The following is a 7,785-nucleotide window of genomic DNA, read 5'->3' as shown; positions in this document are numbered from 1 at the left end:
TTTCATGAATGACATCGCATCTCTGAAGAGATCGGGCCACGCACTAGTGCCACATTGGATATAAGGGACGTGCAAAATAATAAACGTGCATGTGGTGTGTGCAAATAAGGGTGGGGTGTGCCCGGGGCCTTTTTTCAAACCACTGGGCCCATAGGCCTAATCATATCATCACAGCATTGATACCACATGAACATTATCCAAAAAAATACCAATCCAATCACATCATAAAAAATAAGCACATCAAGATCACGGCAATTAAAGGTAGGTAATCAACACCAAGACTAATAATCGAATTTGAAACTAGAACAAGCATGCAATTTTTAATCTAAATCAATTTTTTTATATGGTCCAATCAAGGGTCACTTTCGGCGATCCAAAATAATTTGAAATCTCAAAAGGTATTAAATTGAGGGCAGAACGACGATTGTTGAGATAAGGAACGATGATTTTCTCTTTTTTTTTTATAAGAAAAAACAAACTAAACAAAATGAATATCTTTTTTTTTCATACATTTTATTTTTTATTTTATAACTCATGGAATTCATCCTCTATGTGGTGCCCTGTCGAATACTAACACAAATCCCCATGTCAGATTTTGAGGTACTAGGTAACACCTTGAAATTTCAGCATTGTCTCCTCTGTTTATGTTAGTATTCCAAGGCATTTAACCTGCACCTGATAAACGACATACCATCCTGCATACATATACAAGATATAATACTAGCGGAAGCTTATATACGTCTAATAACGTACGAAAGATCAGAGTGTGGAAGAATAACCAAAATACAGGATTATACAAAATTCCTCACTCTAACAGAAATCCTAACACTCAAAACAACATCTATAATACTCTTGGAATAATCAACACCAATAGGGGGTGTAACCCCAATACTCACCAAGTGATGAACTATCTGACCCACCAGATGATTCTCACTCATGCTCTATACCTGCCTCGCAAGCTTCAGATCTGAAACTAAAAAATGGAGAAGGAAAGGGTGAGTAACAATGGTTACCCAGTAAGGAAGAACACAATTTCTGTTAATAATCCCTCCTAACATGAACGAATAAACATACTAGATTATTTTAAAATATATAAAATTTTACAGAAGAAACTACGATTAACTGGTACATATAGCCAGGGATGAGCAACTAAACATTTTAAAACTCACATTACTCAATCAACAGTACTCACTATAACATTCTCTTTTTATACAAATCTAATTGATCAAATGGAAACATTAAACATGGATTTCATTTTATATATCAAAATAAGCAACAGATACATAATACACAATGGTGGAGTATTGAATTAGAGAGTTGGGATTCACGACTGGATCGCTCCCAGTCGGGACATGATGTTACAATTCTTCTCTGGCTTTTAGTTTCTGATTTTGTGTCCGGTTGCTGCACTTACCACACTTGGTTGACCATTTATCCGGCTCAGGCTGGCCGTTTGACGTGACCGTAAGCAATGGGTCTCTTTTCGATGTGTCAGAACGTTCGACTACTATATTTTGTTAGTGATCACTGACTAATCATCTTCGTCTATGCCTATCAGGCGTACATGTGATTCCCAAATATACAAACTATTCGTATACGACCACCTTTACATTACAAGTTCACTGGTAAAGATAGAGAGGAATATCCCGGATTTCAGTTGTGACTCCACTCTCATACGCGTCCCATACCACGTATGAGCTTGGTGGTCCCTACAGTACATCCCAGGTTAGTACACCACTCCGGATGATATGACGCACTATCCCTTCAGGCATTCACAGACTCTTTAACAGCTCACAAAATAGCTACATATATATATATAGGGTCAGGTTCAAAGGACAACCATTTCTACACACATATAGACAACGTGTTTTGTCTTATATGGGCAAAATGTTTGGAATGGACTGATTTTTTGTGAGGATGATCTCTGTGATGAGGGGATCATCCTGGCAAAAAATCATCCCATTCCAAAACTTGTAACCCCATCAAATTGATTTACAAAAATTGGACGGTCTATAATTTTTCAACAAAAATTGGACGGTCTAGAAGTTTCATAATGAGCTGATTTTTGGCAAGGATGATCTCCTCATCACAGAGATCATCCTCACAAAAAATCAGTCCATTCCAAATATTTTTACCCATATAAGACAAAACACGTTGTTTATATGTGTGTAGAAATGGTTGTCCTTTGAACCTGACCCATATATATATATATAGTATATTATTTTCTTTTATTTGAAAACGAATCAGAAACTTTCTTTGAAAACAAAAGAAAAATTAACAATACAAGGTTGAGAATGGATATCCAGTTTCCTACCATGCAAGTGTGGCCACCCGGCCTAAAATAAATAACATAACGGAAATGTAAACAGCGCCTCGCGCTAATAGAAAGGAAATAAACATGCAACCAGTAATATTATCCCTGGATATCTATTCACCAACCTACACACAACACAACAACGTAAAATGCAGACATCACCCCTCGGGTGTGACTCTGACAATATACCGTTTCATACCCTTTTTTTCTTTTTCCGATTTTTACAGTTTTCAATCTCTTCAATAAAACATCTAATTTCTGATATTCATCAACTCAATATGAGTTCATTGAATATTAAATCACATTTTCCAACTAAAGAATTTATTTTATCAATAATATTGAAAAAATACAAATTTCATATGAAAACGGGGTCCGAGCAGTGCACAAGACCCAATTTATGGAAATAACCCGTTAAAATACCCTACCCACGTATAATTTATTAAAAATACAATTAAACATATCAAACATGCAATTTCTTGCGTGAATTTTTGAAATAAAAAAAGAATTCTATATTTTAGAAATACATCCAAATTTTTTTTGATAAAATCCTAAGTGCAATTTTAACAATTTACGATTATTAATAGAAATTGAGAGTTCCTTATAATCTCTAGGAGAAATGATCAAAGCGTGTGTGCGGAAATCGAGGCAATCGACTCGAAAATCGAGACGGACCGAACTTCGAAGCGATTGATTTTCGAAACCGGCCTTGTGGTTTCGAAGATCTTGATGTGCTCGTCTCTTCTCCCTTCTACGGCGAAAGACGGTTTGAACCCGAAACCGATAAAAATCGAGGTCGAAGTTACGAAATCTCCGTATAAAAATACGGCTGATTTTTGACTATACGGGGTGAAAAAGACGAGAAAACGGAAGGAATTTAGGTGGGTTATGTAGAGAATGAGGCTGCGGACGTTTCTTCCTTCTGCGTCGGAAGACGGTTTGACCTAGAAACGGACGAAATCTGAAGTTAAAGTTTCGAAATTTCCGTATCCAAATACGACTGATTTTTGACGATATTGGATGAAAAATAAATTGAAATGGAAAGAGGTTGGGTGGATTTTGTAGAGAACGTAGCTACAGACATTTCTCCCTTCTGCGTCGGTCGTCGACGGTGAGCCGTTTGCACAAGATCTGAGATGGAAGTTTGAAGAAAAAAAATGAATTTTTCATTATATATGTCGCGGCTGTTTTGGACGAGTTGGGGAAGATGAGAGAAAAAAAATAAATAAATAAAAATATTATTTATATAAAATGTGGGACGAATTCGATATTTTGTCAATTATTTTGATCGACGATAACTTAACCGTCCGGACTCCAAAACTGACAAATGAATACTCTATTTCGCCTAATTTTTCATTCCAGATCTAATGGTACAGTCAATTTCTACAAATTATGTCTCCATCAAAAATTTATATTTTTGTCTTAAAGTGACCCCTAAACTTGATGTCGTTTTCGTTTTTGACGATAATTCGACTTCCTGATCTCCAAAAATGACAAATAAATAGTCCATCTTCAATAATTTTTAGTTAGGAATCCAATGATGTAATCAAATCTTAATAATTCTTGCTCTAACAAAAATTCACTATTTTGGCCTGGTCCGACTCGGTAATCGAGGATTTGTAACTTTTCTATTCGGACTCGCACTTGAGCGTGGTTACAGGTTAAACTATGTTTTTCGATCATTTTAAATCCAATGGTGAGGTCATATTCTATTAAAAATGATCAGAAACATCCTAAAGTTTTACTCCTAAATCCCACTTTCAAGATTTTCTAAAAATTCCACTATTTATTTTTTTCCTCGAGATACAAATTGAAAATTCGGGGTTTTTACACTCTATAAGCCTATGAGGATCATGCTTTTGGGTACCACGTGGTGAGCTTAACAACCTTTAATAAGAAAGAAATCTTACTAAACTTGGAGGTTAATGTTATTATTTGAAAATCACATTTGTTGTCATGAACACCCTTTTAGTAAGGAAAGTGATTTCCTTGACTAAATTGAACTTCAAGTGGGACCCATGCAAATAATTAATCATTTAAAAAATCCATCTAAATTTTATTTGAGAAATTAATATTAATGAATTTAAGGGTAAGAAATATAACCTCTTTATAAAACATGCGGGTCCCGCCTCAAAGCTTGCTAAATGACAATCTTGATAAAGTGAAAAGAAAAAAATAATTTTTTTACTTCAAGCGCAGTTCTAAGTCTGCCAAGTAAATTCTTTTTTTTTATTTATAAGCCAAACTAAGTGTCTTTCTCATGGAGGTGTGCAAGCTTAATACACCAAAAGCAATCGTACAGCCTCATTCTACTCTCAAGAGTTTCATTAATGAATATTATGTAAGCATCTCAAAATTGATAATAAAAAGGAAACTATAAACAGAAAATGGTACCGTGAGCTCATTCATGGATTCCCCATAGCAGATTAATCTGGGTTTTTCTTGATGGTTACCCTATAAAGTGGATTGAGTCTTTCCCAAAATTTCAGACAAACCCACTTTATCTTCAAAATCTTTATCAAAACCTTGATAATTATTTTATGTTTTTGGCCCAAATTCCAAATTTTGTTCTGATATTGGCCTCAAACCTCAAAAAAATAATACTAACCCAATTATTCAAAACGGTTAAAATATTTAAAACCAACACAGCAACCAAACAAATAAGAATTGAACTTTCGGAATCAAAACTCCAGAAAAAAAAAAACCACTATCACCAACCTTTTCTAATAATCTAAATGCCTAAAAAACACGACCCGATTCACAGCGCTAAATGGAAAAATACCTGAAGATTCATAGACTGAACATTAAAAAAAAAACCACTTCACGCGATGAACAAAGCCAAACGAAAACTCTCCAAAAGAAAATCGGAAACAGAAATAAATTGAGAAAAATAACAATAAAAATTATAGACAGAGAGACAACAGAATCGAAGAGGCTCTAAAAGAAAAGGAACCTTAAAGAGAACTAAAACCCTTAATACATATGATGAGTATCAAATTGGTTCGATCAATTATTAAAATATTTAACGAAGAACGAGTTGTGGTCGAAAGAAGAAGAAGAAATGAGAGAGAGAGAGAGAGAGATGAGGCGTCCTCTTTGCTGTATTTCGTTCTGTCTTCCATTGGGGAAGAAGATAAAAGAACAATAAAAATGTTTTTTTTACTAGTGGCACACCACACGTAAATATATATATATAGCGGGGCGTTCAATGGCCAACTTTTTAGCAAACTTTTTGGCAAAACATTTTTCAAAACATGAGTTAGAGGTTTTGGAATGGGCTGATTTTTGGCAAGGATGATCTCTACGGTGAGGAGATCATCATCACCAAAAATCAGCCCATTCCAAAACTTCTAATCTCATCAAAAACAGTTTACAAAAAATGGACGGTCCACGATTTTTCAGCTGGTAAACATGGTTTAGAAGTTTTGGAATGGGCTGATTTTTGGTGAGGATAATCTACTCACCGTAGAGATCATCCTCACCAAAAATCAGCCCATTTCAAAACCTCTAACCCATGTTTTGAAAAATGTTTTGCCAAAAAGTTTGCTAAAAAGTTTGCCCTTGAACGCTACCCATATATATATATGCCTCTATTTTAACAGTCGTTTTAACAAAAGAAACCCGACCGTTGGATATTGTTGAATCGGACGGTCGAGATTGTTGATTTCGTTTAAGTTATATATTATTGTTTTTTACAGCGCCATCCCTCGTTTTTATGATTATTAGTGCCACCTCCCTGGCACAATTACAACAGCAGAGAGAGTTCTCGTCTCCTCTCTCTTTCTCTCTCTGAAACATTCTCTCTCTCTCTCTCTCTCTCTCTCTATCTATCTCTCTCGCTCGCTCGTTCGCTCCTCTCTCTCTCTCTCTCTCTCAGGCTCTCGATCTTGTTCAACATGGCTTCCTCTGTTTCAACTCTGCTTCTACAACTCCTTTTAGTGGTCTCTTTCTTTCATTTCTCCTTTGCAGGAAGGAGACTCACCAAGTTGGTAACAGAACAACCTCTTCTCCTAAAATACCACAACGGTCCTCTTCTTTCTGGAAAAATCTCTATCAATCTCATCTGGTATGGTAAATTCAAGCCCTCTCAACGCGCTATCGTCTCTGATTTCCTCAATTCTCTTTACCCTTCCAAACCCCAAAACCAAAACAACTCATCTGTCTCCACTTGGTGGGAAACCACCCAAAAATACTACCATCTCTCTTCCAAAAAATCCATTCTCTTCTTCTCTCAATAATGGGGAAACAAATCCTCGATGAGAACTACTCAATGGGTAAATCTCTAACAAGTAAACAAATCGTGAGATTGGCAGCAAAAGGCGAGGAAAAGAATGCCATTAATGTGGTTTTAACTTCTTCTGATGTAATCGTTGAAGGGTTTTGCTCGAGCAGGTGTGGAACCCATGGGTCGTCTTCTTCGAGTTCCCAGGTTAAGAACAAGAATTACAAGTTTGCTTACATCTGGGTTGGTAACTCACAGACTCAGTGTCTGGGTCAATGCGCTTGGCCGTTTTATCAACCGATTTATGGACCACAAAGTCCACCATTGGTTGCACCCAACAACGATGTGGGTTTGGATGGCATGGTTATTAACTTGGCTAGCCTTTTGGCTGGAACCACTACGAACCCATTTGGTAATGGTTACTTTCAAGGACCAGCAGAAGCGCCTCTTGAGGCTGCATCGTCCTGGTGTTTTTGGGTTTCGAGGGTTTAGAGAGAACAGATGAGGTTCGAGGGTTTCAGCGTCGCGAGCGAGAGAGCGAGAGAGAGAGAGAGAGGTTTTCGTCGAGGAGTTGCAGCGAGAGAGAGGAGGGTTTCAGCGAAGCTAGAGCGAGAACGAGAGAGAGAGTTGTTCGAGACTTTTAGAGAGAACAGACGAGTTCTCTCTGCTATTTTTCACTCAGGGAGGTGACACTAATAAGTCAAAAGATGAGGGATGGCGCTGTAAAAACCTATAAGTTATAATTTAAACACAATAAGCAATCTCGACCGTCCGATTTAATAATATCCAACGGCCGGGTTACTTTTGTTAAAATGACTGATGAAACTGATGCCTCCGAACGCCTCCCATATATATATAAATATATATTTGATTTTTTTTATTTTTATTTTCTTGAAATCCTCTCCTCATCATGAACAACATTAAAAAAGAAAAAATTTTTATCACTCACAAATAATTTATTTTCACAACTCACTGCCTATGCCTAGTAACGTGCTAAAAAAAATCATCCAAAATTTTTTCTTTTTAAAAAAAAAAAAAAAAATCCATAACTCACATTCCAACCTCAATTTATGTCAATTTAAATATTTTATTATTCAGGATCATCCCCAAAATGACCCGAGATTGAACCAAAAAGAAAATTGTATGCCAAATCCGAAATATCCAAAATTGTACCAAAGGGTACTAATAAAGGATAATACACACAAAAAATAATCCAAATAAAAATGAATCAACACCCATTATTTTAGACTAT

General features: G+C 36.1%; 1 pseudogene; it reads left to right on the top strand.

Annotated features, from left to right (window-relative positions):
- Positions 1-6,171: 6,171 nt before the first annotated feature.
- On the top strand, positions 6,172-7,025 carry LOC147406374 (protein PHOSPHATE-INDUCED 1-like; annotated as a pseudogene).
- Positions 7,026-7,785: the final 760 nt, after the last annotated feature.

Source organism: Akebia trifoliata, chromosome 3, assembly GCF_017979445.1.
Source record: "Akebia trifoliata isolate Shusen 1 chromosome 3, ASM1797944v1, whole genome shotgun sequence".
Lineage (NCBI taxonomy): Eukaryota > Viridiplantae > Streptophyta > Magnoliopsida > Ranunculales > Lardizabalaceae > Akebia > Akebia trifoliata.
This window is presented reverse-complemented; position numbering and strand designations above follow the sequence as displayed.